The sequence below is a fragment of the Myotis brandtii genome, unplaced genomic scaffold (assembly GCF_000412655.1).
Source record: "Myotis brandtii unplaced genomic scaffold, ASM41265v1 scaffold157, whole genome shotgun sequence".
NCBI classification, from domain to species: domain Eukaryota; kingdom Metazoa; phylum Chordata; class Mammalia; order Chiroptera; family Vespertilionidae; genus Myotis; species Myotis brandtii.
Window position 1 is genome coordinate 5,075,005 of NW_005355708.1, and position 14,896 is coordinate 5,089,900.

Here is a 14,896-nt window from a genome sequence, read left to right on the forward strand (position 1 = left end):
CCGGCACAGGCCAGGTCTCTCAGCTGGGAAATGTCCATGTGGTTGCTACTTAAAACCTGATTTATGAGGCCGTGGTGGCTGCGGAGGCTTGGCCTGCGGTCCTGGTAGTAATCAGGGGCATATGCCCATCTCGCCTGGCACTGCCCAGCTTGTGAGCCCAGCCCTGGCCTCTGCTCTCCTGCTGGGAAGTGAGAGGCAGAAAAGGTACCAAGTCTCCTTTCTCTTCAAGCCATTTTTCTCTTCCTCCACTGGCTTCCTTTTCCTCCTCTTCCTCTCTGTCCCTTTCCTCTCTCCCTCCTCCCTTCATTCCTCCTCCTTCCCTCCTCCCTCCCTTTCTCTTCCTTCTCTCCCAAGTGGCACGGACCAGCCTGTGTGCCGGGCTGGCGCTCACAGCTGCAGCCCATCTGCTATGATTGAATGGTGACAGTGATGAGACAGGAGCTGGGGGGAATGGGAGGACACGGGGGCTGCCCTGCACCCCTCACCCTCCTGTGCCAGCCCCCACATGCTTCCTTGACCTTCAGACTGAAACCATCCCTTATGCCCGTGCAGGGTGGGGTGGTCCCACCTCTAAGTGAGGGAATTCCTTCCCTCCCAGCTAGATTCCTGAGAAGGAAGAGGAGAAAGGAGCAGGACAGGTAGAAAGGGGGAAGGGACTGTGGTTGAGAGAACAGTCTAGAAGGAATGGACCACATGTCCACACCGCACTGACTAGGGTGGAGGAGTGAGGCTCCAGGCAGGCGGGGAGGCACGGGTGTAGGTCCAGGTCCAGCTTTTTCAGGAATCCAGGACAACACCCCCGACAGCCCCTGGTGGGGACCTTGTTCTAGACCCTGTTGCATTCCTTAGCATGGGCTTCCCCTCTGCACAGAAAAGAAGGTCTAGTTAAACATGAAGGAATAGTTCCTAACTAATTCCAGTGCAAGGCCAAGATACAACAACCTGGAAGCTAACATATCTTTGGAACTTACTATACATCGGTAACTGACTTGAGCATTTTACATAAGTTAATAATCATCTCGACCACCCTATGAAATTGGAACTTTCATTACACTACAGACAAGGACACTGGGATATATATACCCAGCTTGTATCCTAGGCTTGGCTTCTTCCCTCTTGGTAGAAAAAAAGAGCGAGAATAATTAGGAGGCCCCAGAATTTTTTTGAATTTTTATTTATTGATTGAGAGAGAAACATTGATTTGTTGTTCCACTTATTTATGCACTCATAGGTTGATTTTTGTTTGTGCCCTGACCGGGGAAACTTGCAACCTTGGCATATCAGGATGATGCTCTAACAACTAGGCTATCCAGCCAGGACAGGAGAGCCAGTATTCTTTCTTTTGTACTTACCCCACTCCTTCTGCCTTTCTTCTTCCTATGCCTGCTCCTCACGCTCAAGTCAACCCAGTATCTACTCCCCATTGAACACCCACACATGTGCCTTTCTCTTCCTGCCACTGCCCACATACAAATAGGTGGAAACATCCCCAAAGGCACCCACTCTTCCCATCCCACCCATGAGGAAAGCGCATACACAGACTTGACTACATCTGACCACCCCCTTCTTTGCTAGGGCAGCTGCTGGCCCATAGGGTCTTTCTGCCCGAAGCTCTGGGTAGAGGGGGTGATTTTGGACCAGGCTGGTCTTTCAGTCTCATCTGGGCCCCTAAAAATCAAGGGAAGCAATTTGCTCCACCTGGCATATTTCCCCTGACCTTTCCCTGGACACTGGAGTCTGTCTGGATCACTCATGCCCTCTCTTGCTCCTGCCATCTGCATCTCCACTCTCCTCCTTCCTCTTTCTCCAAATTTCCTCTTCCCTTCCTTCTTTCATCCATCTTCACAATTCTTTCTCCTCCCCTTTTGTCTTTTTGTTCCCCCTCATCTTCCCCTGTATCCCCTCTTGCCTAGTTAGATGATAAGCCCTTTGGTCCTTGTTATCCCCCCTCCCCAAGTCAGGAATGTAGGCATTACTCATGTTCCATAAATATCACAACTAAGGGGCTGATGGTGGGAGAGCCATTCTTACTAGGCAACCCCACCTGAGGGAAGTTTAATCTCAAGAGAGGGAGATAGGAACCCATAATCCAATCTTGTGGATAAGCGTTAAGCAGTCACTAAATCCTTGCAATCCCCAGAACAAATCCAGATCAACATTGATGAACACTTGTCCAACACAAATTGGGATAAGAAATCAGATGGGGAGCGATTTGTAGGGTCATGACAGGGTTTTCTTGGTGTCTGTCTCCTTCCCCTACTATTGTAAGGCCCTCTAGGACAAGGAGGTACCTGAAAGGGATGACTGGAAGCCAACGGGAACCACACATCCAGGGTCCCTCACTTGCATGGCATGCTTGCCAAACTCTTCCAATTTTTGGCCTTGAAGGGCAAAGATGGATAAATCCTTGAGCCTGCTCTTTGTTCTGGCATTCCTTAGTTCCCCTTGGTATCTTGGTATCCTCTCTCTCTCTCTCTCTCTCTCTCTCTCTCTCTCTCTCTCTCTCTCTCTCTCTCTTTTGCCTATAAAATTCTCCCTCCCTTCTATTCTCTCTCCTCCATTCCTTCTTTCTTATCCACCATCTATCCCAGGTCTCAATCTTCTGTAAGGAGTACAGTCTGGTTTCAGCACCACGAACAGGTACACCTGGTGGGTTTGCCTAACCGGCTGGGTGGGAGCCTAACATCTCTACTTCTGCTGGGTTCTGTGCAAGCGGTGGCTGCCCCTGGCTTCCTTTGGGTGTGTAATATTTGGGTGAGAGTGTATGTGAGTGTACCAGAGCCTGCGTGAACGCCTATGTCTGTGTCTCTCTGGGGCACAGCCTGTGGGCGTCTCTGGTTGCATCTGTGTGTTTGTATCTGTCTGTGCCGTGTCCCTGCCTGCTCCCTGTGTCCCTGGCTGAGAAAGGGGACAGGATGGGGACGCTCCGTTCTGGAGGTGGGGGAGGCAGCGGGTGGCTTAGTGTCCCAGCCGGGCCTGGGGGCGTCATCCTTGCCCAGACGCACCAGGCACCATGTGGCATGTGTGCCAGCCGGCACAGGCTGAGGGCATTCTGCCCGGCATGGGAGGAGGTGGGGGGATGCAGGGAGCTGGAGACAGGCAAGGAGAGGTGGGGAGCTGAGCTCAGAATTCAACTCTGGGGCCAGGCCCTTTCCATCCCGCGAGAGCTCCTCTTACAGGCACATGCGTGAAGAAATGTACAAGTCACTTGCCTTTGTGAGGCCCAGACAACCAAGTAACCATCACCTCCTGAGGGAAACGCACGGAGGCAGGCCTGTTCTGGCTTGCACACGGGTACAAATCACCCTTTGCACACCAGTCCCTGCACAAATGCACACACATACACGCAAACACCTAAGGCATTCTCAGAGGATGGGGGAGGCAAGAATCACCCCATTGTGTCACAGAACAGGACCCTCACTCATTCCCTCACTCATTCCGTGGGTGGGCACTTCCCTCCTGTGATGCCAGGCAACCAGTCTGAGGGACTGGGAGCTTCTATGACAACTGTTCCCTCCCCAGCAAGTGGGCAGGTTGCCCCAGCACATGCAGGCCCTGCGGCTGCCATCAGGAGTCTGCCCTCCGCACCCAGGGAAGTCTGGGAAGAGGACGCAGCCTCTGTGCTTCATCTGGGAAGGACCCGGTGAGGGGGAGGGGAAAGGCATCCGCATGGCTCTTCCCTCCAACACCCTGGCAGTCCTCTTCCCCCAGAGAGGCTCCTACTGGAGAAATCCTAGATTTCTCATCCCCCTCTCAATGCCAACTGGCTCTGTGACCGTGGGCAGGTTAAACGTGACAATTTATGTAAAGGGCCTGGCTGAAGAGAGTGGTCACTATTAGTATTACTATATTAATAACATGGAAAGAGCGACGGTCAGGATCTGATGAAATAACATTGCCAAAGTGTCTAGCACAGGGTCTGACCCATAGTGGGTGCTCGGTGAATGTGAGCACAGTCTGAATGCCGTGGTAGAATTTCAGGATTTAGACAGAATTCTCTTTCCAAATTCAAGAGGCACACACTCCTAAGTGCAGCAGGAGGAATGGAAGTCAGACATGTAAAAAAGCTCAAGGACAAACTGGGAAGCAAGAGTGGGGTGGTGAGAGGGCACCCTCTTGTGGCGGGACATCCAGATGGCCATCCTTCAGGGCCAGGGAAGCCCCTAGAGCAGCGGTTCTCAACCTTCCAAATGCTGCGACCCTTTAATACAGTTCCTCATGTTGTGGTGACCCCCAACCATAAAGTTATTTTCGTTGCTACTTCATAACTGTAATTTTGCTACTGTTATGAATCGTAATGTAAATATCTGATATGCAGGATGTATTTTCATTGTTACAAATTGAACATAATTAAAGCATAGTGATTCATCACAAAAACAATATGTAATTACATATGTGTTTCCCGATGGTCTTAGGCGACCCCTGTGAAAGGGTTGTTCGACCCCCAAAGGGGTCGCGACCCACAGGTTGAGAACCACTGCCCTAGAGGGTCTCCATTCCAAGTCTGAACTCCTTTTATTTCAGCATCCAAACATTTTTAATAACAAGGTAGGATCTGGGATTGGTTTTTGTAGCCTTGGCTCACCCCTTGGCCTCTCGCATGCTCGAAGTTCCAGCCCTTGGAGCTTCCATAGGGTTTGGTGCGGCTGTGAGGGGTTCCGGGGACCTTGCCAAAATGCGTGTACCCCTCTCAGCCCTTCTGAGGACCAGCAAGCAGGACAGTGCCACAGCCCTTAGGGGAGTCCAGGGCCAGCTGGTCGAAGGTGAGGACCTTGGCCTTGAGGATGCGGCTGGGGGGGCTCCCGGACACGCACATCATCTGTTACAGTCCCTACAATCACAGCAGTTTTGCCTTCCCGGCCACGAAGCTTTGTTTTCTAGGAAAGGGACAGAGGCAGCCAGTTGGTGCCACTCATGAGCAACCTCTTCAGCACCACTTGGTTGAAGGTGGGGTTGGTTCCTTTGGCCAGAAACCTGTACAGCTTGGCCAACAGCCTCAGGTAGTCATCTGGCTCTTGGGCTCCTTGCGCTGAACCTTTTGGTCTTTCTTGTGAAGGATGTGGACTCCCATGATGGTGCCTCCTGGTCCACAAGTCCGGAAAGGTCCCAAGTCTGAACACCTTCTCCACATGTCTTTCCACCTATTTCTTCCCTTGGCTCCCCCCTTTCAATAGATAGCAGCACCAGGTTAGCTGCTCAAGTCCAAAACCTGGGCATCGGGCTTCAGTTCTCCCTCTCTCTCCATAACGACTCGACTCTCTCACCAAGAACCACTGGTTCTCTCTCCAGTATGTACCCCAAGTCCAGACCCTTCTCTCCTTTCTTAGTGCTTCCCCCCTATGCCAGGTCACATCACCTCTCATCTGAGTCTCTGCTCTAACCTCCTCTGATTCATTCTCCCGTAGCATCTAGGTAAGCTTTTACATGTATAAGCCAAAAAACAACAACAACAAAACCCGTATAAGCCAGGCCTTTCACGTATAAGCCAAACAACAACAACAACAACAAAACCCGTATAAGCCAGGCCTTTCACTACCTGGTTTAAACTCTGTACTGGCTTCCTTAGCACATAGAATAAAACCCAAACTCCTTACCAGCTGGATCTGGTCCCTGACTCCCTCCTGCTGGTCTGTAAGCTCTCTGAGGGTGGGGAATGCAGTATTTGTTCGGTTCCCATAGAAAAGGCTGGGCCCAGTATGGAGCAGCTACTTCATCCATGTGTTTGAATGGCTGAACTGATGAGTGCTTTGACATCTTCCAAGGGGGGTGGGGTAAGCTGGTCCCGTAGCCTGGGCTCCAACCTGCCCCATTAGGGGTCTGTCTCATCTCTCTTTCTTCCTCTCAGGAGGCCTGTCTGCTGGCAGCCTCCTAATTATATTTTACTTGACTATAAATCTTTCCGTTAAATGTAATTGAAAAACATACCTTTCGAATCATCGCATTAACCTAGCATCCACTCTGAGGCAGTAATTAAAGACTTCCTAGAATCTCCCACTGGTTTGGGGAGGACTGGCTCAGAGATCATCCTCTGCCAACCCCAAATGTGGAGGCATCAGTCCTCCTGCCCCCAGAGAAGGTAGAGGCACCAACCCAGGCTGCCCACAGGTCAGGCTCGGGAGCTTAGCACATCCCCGTCTTCTCCCCCCACTGCAGGACTAAGACGCTGGGACCAATGCCCAGCCCCAGCCCAGCACTCCCGCAACAGTCCCCTCTCCTGGGCTCCTGGCTCAGAGCCGCCTCAGGTGGAAGGTCAGGAAGGAAGAGGAAAGGGAAGGATCAAATGCATTCCCAGCACCTTAAGTGAGTCAGGTCTGTTCCAATCAGTCTTCGCTCGCAGCTCCCCAGAGACAGGCCGAGGAGACCTACGCTGTGAGAAGTCTGCAACATGGGAGGGTTAGAATTCAAATCAAAAGGCCAATGTGTTGGAACCTACGGAATAACAGCGCCTCCTTTCGGAGTCCCAGTGCTGCCTGTGGTGACAGGCGCCCTCAGGCCCGTGCCTCTCCCGCTCCAGGACTCCAGCCCCTCAACTCTACTGGTTTCCTAAGCCCAAAACTCGGGGTCATCCTTGGCAATGCTCTTCTACACCCCACACCGGATTCAAAAGCAAAGCTACCTGCTCTGCCTTCAAAATGAATCCATCCTCATGGGTGCCTGGATTTCTCTCTCTCTCTTTTCCCTCTTGGTCTTCTTTTCTTTCCTGCCCTAGACACATGGTTCACTCACCTCTACCTCTTGGGCAACCCTCATTACCAACTCCCTAACCTGTACACTTATCCCTCCTCCTTCTCTCCTTCTGCTTTGCCCTTACCAGCCCCTGACTCTTCCCCACTCTTAGTTTTCACACTCAACCCTGGAGAACATCAAATGGATGGTCTTTGCAGGCTACTGGAAGAATAATCAGTCTCACCATCTGTCTTCCAAGAACGATGGTGTTCACTTACTGTACGACTTGGGCTAGGCTCTGAGTTGAATGCTTTAGACCAGCAGTCACCAACTGGTGGTCTGTGGACCACTGGTGGTTCGTGAGGTCCAAAAGGTTGGCGACCGCTGCTTTAGACCAGCACTGTCAGAACTTTCTACAATGACAGAAATGTTCTAGTTCTGTCCTCATCAATATGGAGTCACTAGCCAATGTGGTTATTTTTTTTTATTTCTTTATTGATTAAATTATTACATATGTCTCCTTTTCCCCCCCCATTGACCTCTCCCTGGCCGTTTCTACCCCCCAGCACATGCCCTCACTCTCCCCCCGCCCCCCCACACGCAGTTGGTGTCCATGGGTTATACTTATATGCATGCATACAAGTCCTTTGGTTGCTCTCTTACCCCAACTCCCACCCCTGTCTTCCCTCAGAGGTTGGACTGTCTGTCTGATGCTTCTGTGTCTCTGGATCTATTTTTGTTCATCACTTTATGTTGTTCATTATATTCCACAAATGAGTGAGATCATGTGATATTTATCTTTCTCCGACTGGCTTATTTCACTTAGCATAATGCTCTCCAGGCCCATCCATGCTGTTGCAAATGATAAGAGTTCCTTCTTTTTTACAGCAGTTTAGTATTCCATTGTGTAGATGTACCCAATGTGAGGTTATTAAACATTTAAAAGGTGGCTAAATGTGACTGAGGAAATGGATTTTAAATTTAAATTAATTTAAATGTGGCTAGTAGCTTCCACTTTGTTGGGGGGGGTGCAGGTTTAGACACATTATTAATCTTTATAATTCTCTTGGGGAGTAGGTATGACTATCCCCATTTTACAGGTGAAGAAGAGTAGCTAACCAGAATGATCCTTGAAGGCAAGGATCTTTGAATATCCCAGTGCCTGGCACATAGTAGGATATCAATGAAAATACGTGGAATAAAGGAACAAACCTGCCCCAGATACTTCTACCTTTGCAATGGGAGGGCTCAGATTCTAATTTGAGTCTGTTTGCTTCCAGAGCCCAAGTTCATTCCCTCCAAGGTATTTTCTCTTAAATATTCTCTCCAGTCCTTTCCCCAAGTTCTCTCCCTTAGGGTGGCCCTGGGCTGACCCAGGAGTTCCCTATCCCTGAAATGTTTAGCTCAGGCAGGGATATGGGTTCCTTTATATACCCTCAGCTCTGATGCCAAAGACTTTGACTAAAACTCAGATCCTCCTCCCTTCAAGGCAGGAGCCCTGTGGCCCAGTTAGGTCTCCTCCCTCCCCCTCCCTGCTCAGGGCTATTCCTCTTCCTCTCTGCTGAGGAGGGGCTGGGCTGAGGAGCCTGGTCATTTCCTCCTTTCAGTGGAATAGTCTGGAAACCGCCCCCCTTTCCCCGCACTTCTGGGTGTGCAGTGACTTAAAGGCAAGTAGGTGGGATACCCACCCCCCCCACACACACACACACATACCTCACAACCTGAGGAAGGAGACCGAGATATATCCTGTTGGTGGGATGCAAGGGCAGGGGCTCTTCCTTGAAACTGGCAACTGGGTTGTTCATGACTCCACTAGGAGGGATGGGAGTTAGCTAGCAGGAAGGACTTCCCAAAAGTCAGGAAATAAAGTAAAGGTATGAGGCCTCTTCCCCACTTAAGGGCCAAGAGAGTTAAATTCACTCACCTTCCTGAATGCCTTGTCCTGGACACCTTCTTGAATGGTCTAAGTAACATGTCAAAGTGACTGCTGGCTCAGAGCTCCAGAGCTCATCCCTCTCCAACTTCTCTCTTCCTCCTTACACCCTTTTCCACCTCCTTCAGTTCAAGGCCCCGTGCTGGGGTCCAAACGGGGACCAGCTCCATAATACGTAGGCCAGGCGATATTAAGCCATGTCAAGAGGGAAGAGCTGACCTCTGATGTGTGGTCCAACCGCCTTCTGGCAATGAGGTGAGAGAAAAGGCTAGGGCTTCAGGCCAGTCCCAGCTCTGCTGGATCACAGCTGTGTAGTCCAGAGAAGTTGATCAACCTTTCTGAACCTCAGCTTTCTCATCTGTAAAATGGGGCTAACAACATCTGCCCTACAGCATTGTATAATTTGGAGATGGATCAGGGGAAGTTCCTGACACAGGGTAGGCACTTAATAGTTTGTACTATTGCCCTAGCCAGTTTGGCTCAGTGGATAGAGCATCAGCCTGTGAGCTGAAGGGTCCTGGGTTCAATTCCAGTCAAGGACACGTGCCTGGGTTGCGGGCTCAATCCCCAGTATGGGGCGTGTGGGAGGCAGCTGATCAATGAGTCTCTCTCATTATTGATGTTTCTCTCTCTCTCTTACTACCTCTCTGAAATCAATATATATAAAAATATATATAAGTAGTTTGTATCATTTTGATGATTATTTATTATTATTATTTTGCTAATCCTCACCTGAGGATATTTTTTCCATTGAATTTTTTTTTCTTTTAGAGAGAGAGTGGGAGGGTGGGAAAGAGAGAGAGAAACATTGATGTGAGAGAGACACATTGGTTGGTTGCTTTCCACACACACCTGCAACCCAGGTGCAGGTCCTAGACCAGGAATCGAATCCATGACCCCTCGGTGTGCCAGCAAATGATTTAACCACTGAGAAACACTGGCCAGGAGTTATTATGACTATTATTGCTTAGGCTCCTGGAGGCCCTTTCTTTCATCCCCATGGATAAGAGGGGGCCTTCCCCTATTATTCTCCAGTTGGAACTTTCATCTGGACCAGAGCAATGGTTTCCTTACTGGCTTCCCTGCCTCCAGCCTCGCTCTGCTCTGACCTCTACACCCTGTCAAAATTATTTTCCTAAAACTCAATCCAAACGCACCACCCCCTGCTGAAAATTCCTCCAAAATTCCCCCACTTCGTACCAGGACACAGCAAGCATAGTGATTAAGAGTTTGGGCACTGCCCGGCCAGAGTGGCTCAGTGGTAGACCTATGAATGGTTTGATTCCCTGTCAGGGCACATGCCCAGGTTTCAGGCTCCATCTCCAGTGTGGGGCATGCAGGATGCAGCTAATCAGATTCTCACTCATCACTGATGTTTCTCTCTCTCTCTCCCTCTCCCTTCTTCTCTGAAATCAATAAAAATATATTTTTTAAAAAGAGTTTGGGCTCTGGGGTCAGACATGGGTTTGATGCTCAACTCTGTCACTTTCTAGCTGAGTCCTTCCGGCAAGTTCCTTAATATTCCTGAGCCTCCATTTACTCATCTGAAAAATAGGATAATAGTACCTTCTTTGTGTGGTTATTGTAATGAAGAAAGAAGGCAATAGCCCTACCTATTAATATGAGCATGGCAAGCAAGGCTGTCTGTAGGAGTTAGACTTTACAATTTTTAGAGCAGGATTGTCCGAATGAAGCACCTGGCCTGCCCATCCAACCTTGTTTTCTGTCATCCTCCACATGAACCCCATGTTTTGGTTGTAGCAGTGTATCACTCACTATCCCCTATGCTAAGACATTTTTTAAAAAATATGTTTTTATTTTAGAGAGAGAGGAAGGGAGAGGGAGAGAGAGGAACATTGATGATGGATCAGCTACTTCCTGCACGCCCCCTACTGGGGCTGGAGCCCACAACCTGGGTATGTGCCCTGACTGGGAATCAAACCCATAACCTTTCTGGTGCATGGGATGACACCCAATCAATTGAGTCAAACAGGCCAGGGCCTGAGACTTCTTTTTTTTTTTTTAAAATATATTTTATTGATTTTTCACAGAGAGGAAGGGAGAGGGATAGAGAGTTAGAAACATCGATGAGAGAGAAACATCGATCAGCTGCCTCCTGCACACTCCCTACTGGGGATGTGCCCGCAACCAAGGTACATGCCCTTGGCCGGAATCGAACCTGGGACCCTTGAGTCTGCAGGCCGACGCTCTATCCAGTGAGCCAAACTGGCTAGGGCCTGAGACTTCTTTTGATGCCTTTACACATGCTGTCCTCATGGCCTAGAACAGCGGTCGCCAACCTTTCGGACCACCGGTTGGCGACCGCTGCTCTAAAGGTTTCCTAGAATGCTCTTTCTCTCCTTGCCCAGTGAAATGGTAAACTCCTCATTCAAGCCTGGCCGTGGCGAAGCCTTCCCAGACCCCAGAGCGGGGTCAATCACATCCTGGTGTTCCACCATCCCAGCCTTTACCTCTGCTCAGCCCCGGGTTAAAAGCCACAGGCCCAGGCTGCCTGGGCTGGAATTTAAACTCTGCCACTCCCTACTCAGCTGGGTGACCTCAGGCAAGGCACTTCATCTGTTTGTGCCTCAGTTTCCTGATGTGGAAAGTGGGGGTGAAAATAATAGTATCTGCCTGAAAAAGGTGTGAGGAGTAAATGAGTTACTATATGTAAGGAATCTGTTCCCACACTTGGCGCAGGGTAGGTGCCCAGGAAGGGGAAGCTGCCATGACTATTGTTCCAGCTTCTCTTCCTTCCAGGGCAGGGCTCAGTTTACCTTTGTCTCTCCCACAGGCTGTGAGCTTGGAGGGTAGAGGCTGGTGCAGCGTGGACATTTGGCACCTCTGCCCGGACGAACAGTCATGGAGATTCTCCTTTCTCAAGAGCTTTCTCATTTGTACCTTGTACTAATGTTCTTCCCATTTTATAGATGAAAACACTGAGACCTGTAGGTAAATTCCCGTGGTCGGCAAACTGCGGCTCGCGAGCCACATGCGGCTCTTTGGCCACTTGAGTGTGGCTCTTCCACAAAATACCACGTGCGGGTGCGCACGTACAGTGCGATTGAAACTTCGTGGCCCATGTGCAGAAGTCGGTATTTTGTGGAAGAGCCACACTCAAGGGGCCAAAGAGCCGCATGTGGCTCCGAGCCGCAGTTTGCCGACCACTGCTTAGGGCCCTGGTAAGCAAGAAAGTAGCAGAGCCAAGGACCCAGCTGACTCCAAGCAACCCCCCTGAGCCTCAATTTCCTCATCTATAAAATGGACAGGTAGCTGTTCTTCCTCTCAGGTTTGCTGTGTAAATATATGTAAATGTAAAAGGAGGGGGTGTAGTCCCCCTTATGAATTAGGGAATGCTTTGTCTAAGAACAAGAACTACTCTGGGGGTGATACTGATGAGTAGCTGAGACTCAAACAGCCCCAAAGCCCCAATCAATTCACCCCTCTCCCTAGGGTTCGTCTGGAGCCTGGGGCCAATTCAGCAACCTCCCCCATTCCCTGGGCCCACTGCCAGCCCCTCCGCCCCTTTCCCCCACCCATTGCCACTGGAAGACAATGGTGGGCAGGCCCAGCCTTTGTGAGAGGGGTCAGGCCAGTTAATCTTGGGCTGGGTTGAGGAGGAGCATGTAGGGGGACCAGGGAAGGGAGAGGGGGCTGCATGTAGGGTAAGAGAACAGAGGGCTTGTGAGGGTCAGGAGGACGTTGGAGGCCAGGGGCCTGAGGAGTAAAAGCTTAAAACATGCTTTGGGGAGCGTTTCCTCTGAATGTAGATTTGAGCTCCTATTAAACTTGCCAAAAATTTGTGTTAGCTAATGGATTCTTAATTCTGTCTAAAATGAGAGAGGGAAAATTATGCCATTCATCTTGTATTGGTTTGAAATTACATCTGACACCTAATCGATCATACTGTGGAACATTAACTCTTTGGAAGAGACCCAACTTTTCCTCTCTCCCTCGCTTTCCAGAGCTCTGGAGCCACCCCCACCCCCTGATTCCTTCTTTTGTATTTCATTAACTAAGCAAAGCTCTGGCTGTCTCTGGGGATGAGGGGTGGGAGTTAGGAAAGGGTTCATTTGAACTGAAGGAGATAACCAGGACCCCCAATCTTTTGTGGAAGACCAGAGCCCCTGCTTCCAACCTTCAAGTGACCTCCTCTCTCTTCCTGCTTTTTCCTATGCTTTCTGTGACCTGGAAATGCAGAATTAAAGGCATTGGGGTGTGGGGTGACCTCAGAGCCACCTTGGGGGCACCAGGGAGGGGCGGGGAGCCAGGCAAGCCGAGCTAGCACCTGGGGCTGGGGCAGGGGCCTTGGCAGGGGGCTCACCTGCGACTTGCCTGGCAGATGGGTGAGGAGGAGGAGGGCAGATGACAATAGATTTGCCTCTGGGGAGCCTGATGAGTTCTGACTGAAAACCCCAACTCCAGACCTGCTTTTCCAGGAGGAGGACTTTCTGGCAGCAGAGAGAACCCACTGGAGGCAGACAGACCTGGGCTGGGATCCTGGCTTCACTCCTGACAAGCTGTGTGACCTTGGGCAAGTTACATAACACCTCTGAGTCTCAGTTTCCTTCTCTGTCAGAACAGAAGAGATAATAACACTGGCACAAGGCTGGGGTGAGAACTGGATGAGACAATCCAGGTAAAACTGGGACAGAGCCTATCGTGTCTGCCTGCCACACAGTAGGTGCCCAATAAAGGTGACAGTCACTCCCCTCCCCACTTCTGCAGCTTCACCCTCCCCTTCCCCCCCCAACCCCCCTTCACCTTCTCTCCCACCTCCAACTCACTGGCCTGTCTCCCAGGGACAGACCTAGGGCTGAGAAGCCACAAGGTCAAATCAGGCCATGCGGGCTAGTCCATGTCTCCTCCTAAAGGACACCTGAAGGGTTGGACCTCCACGGTTTCTGCAGCGCGACCCTCCCTCTCCCCCGCTTCCTTCCTGGAGCTCCCATATCTCCTCCAAAAATTGTGGGGTTGCTTCCTACATGGAAAGCTCTCTCAGCAAACTTCACTCTGCTTGGAAGGTGGGGTCTCTTGAGAAAGGGGGGATCTAGGAAGTGAGGTCAGGAGGGGCACTGCAGCTGGGAGGGAGCCACTTGCTTTCACTCATGTGGCCAGTATTTTACAGGGGAAAGGTGGGTTAAACGGCTGGCAGTGGGGGCTTGGTCCCTCAACAGCAAGGGAGAGCAAAGGGAACCAGGTGGATGTGTGAGGGGAGGAGGCAGGGACCCCACTTCTATTCCCCTGGAGGCACAATGGCTTCTCTCATAGGTTGGCTTTGGGTACTATGGGAAGAGAAGGTTCCAGGGCCCTCCAGTTTCAGGTGAAAGGGGTCGCCATGGAAGGAAGGTGGATGCAGCTGGCCTCTGGCACAGGACAGCATGGGGAGGGCTTTCATGGAAAGCTGGGCAGTCTCTGGGCCCTCCAAGTGTAGATGTCACTCTCCATAAGCACCTGCGAATACCTGAGTGGATGTGCAGGTGAGGGCTGAGGCTGTTTTAGTGACCAGTCAAGGTCACACAAGGAATCATTAGCTCCTACCAGGGATCTGCTCCAAGTGCCAAAAATAACCTCAAGTGGCCCCACTGTATTCTTGGACCTGTGGAGGAACCCCTCTGTGCGAAGAGCAACGGGGAAATTTCAGCCAGTATCCTCATTTTACAGAGCAGGAACCCAGGACTCAGAGAGGGCGAGGCAGGGCAGCCAGGGACATTGGCCTCTGGCTCTCAGTCCAGTGCTCTCCTCCACCTGCATAAATCTGAAGGGATATTACCCAGTCCCAGCAAAGCCTATGCTGTTTCTGGGGAGGAGGCTGGAGTTTTGGGAGGAAGAAGAGCTGCTGAGAGGTTTTCCCTGAAAGAGAAGAGCAGAGGGGGCTGGGGAGGTTTCTTAACTCCCTCTCCCGCCCCAACACACATACAAACACACAGTGGCAGGAATTTTATTTCCAAATGTCCCTTCTCCGGGGAGCTCACTGTTTCCCAGGAGACGTCTGGTGGAGATGCCCCTTCCTGCCAGCTTCCCTGGCAGCCACTAGGCGGCTGTGGCTCCCTCTTCTGCCTAGAGCAGCCACAGCGAGGGTCCCATGTGATTTGTATAAATAGGAAGTGGAGCCCAGGCCTACAGGTGCTGACGATGGAGCAGGTCAACCAGGGGTGGGTGGGCAGCCAGGCCAGTAGGTAGGCTGAGAAAGCCGCTCACAGGGTTACATTAATCAAGGGCATGACGTGCCTCGATACATGTGCTGACCTCCCTTTGGCCACCAGAGAAAAAAATTCCTCCCTGACATTTCCTCCC

General features: G+C 50.9%; 1 pseudogene; it reads right to left on the reverse strand.

The window, feature by feature from the left end:
• Positions 1-4,497: 4,497 nt before the first annotated feature.
• LOC102249991 lies at positions 4,498-5,462 on the reverse strand (annotated as a pseudogene).
• Positions 5,463-14,896: the final 9,434 nt, after the last annotated feature.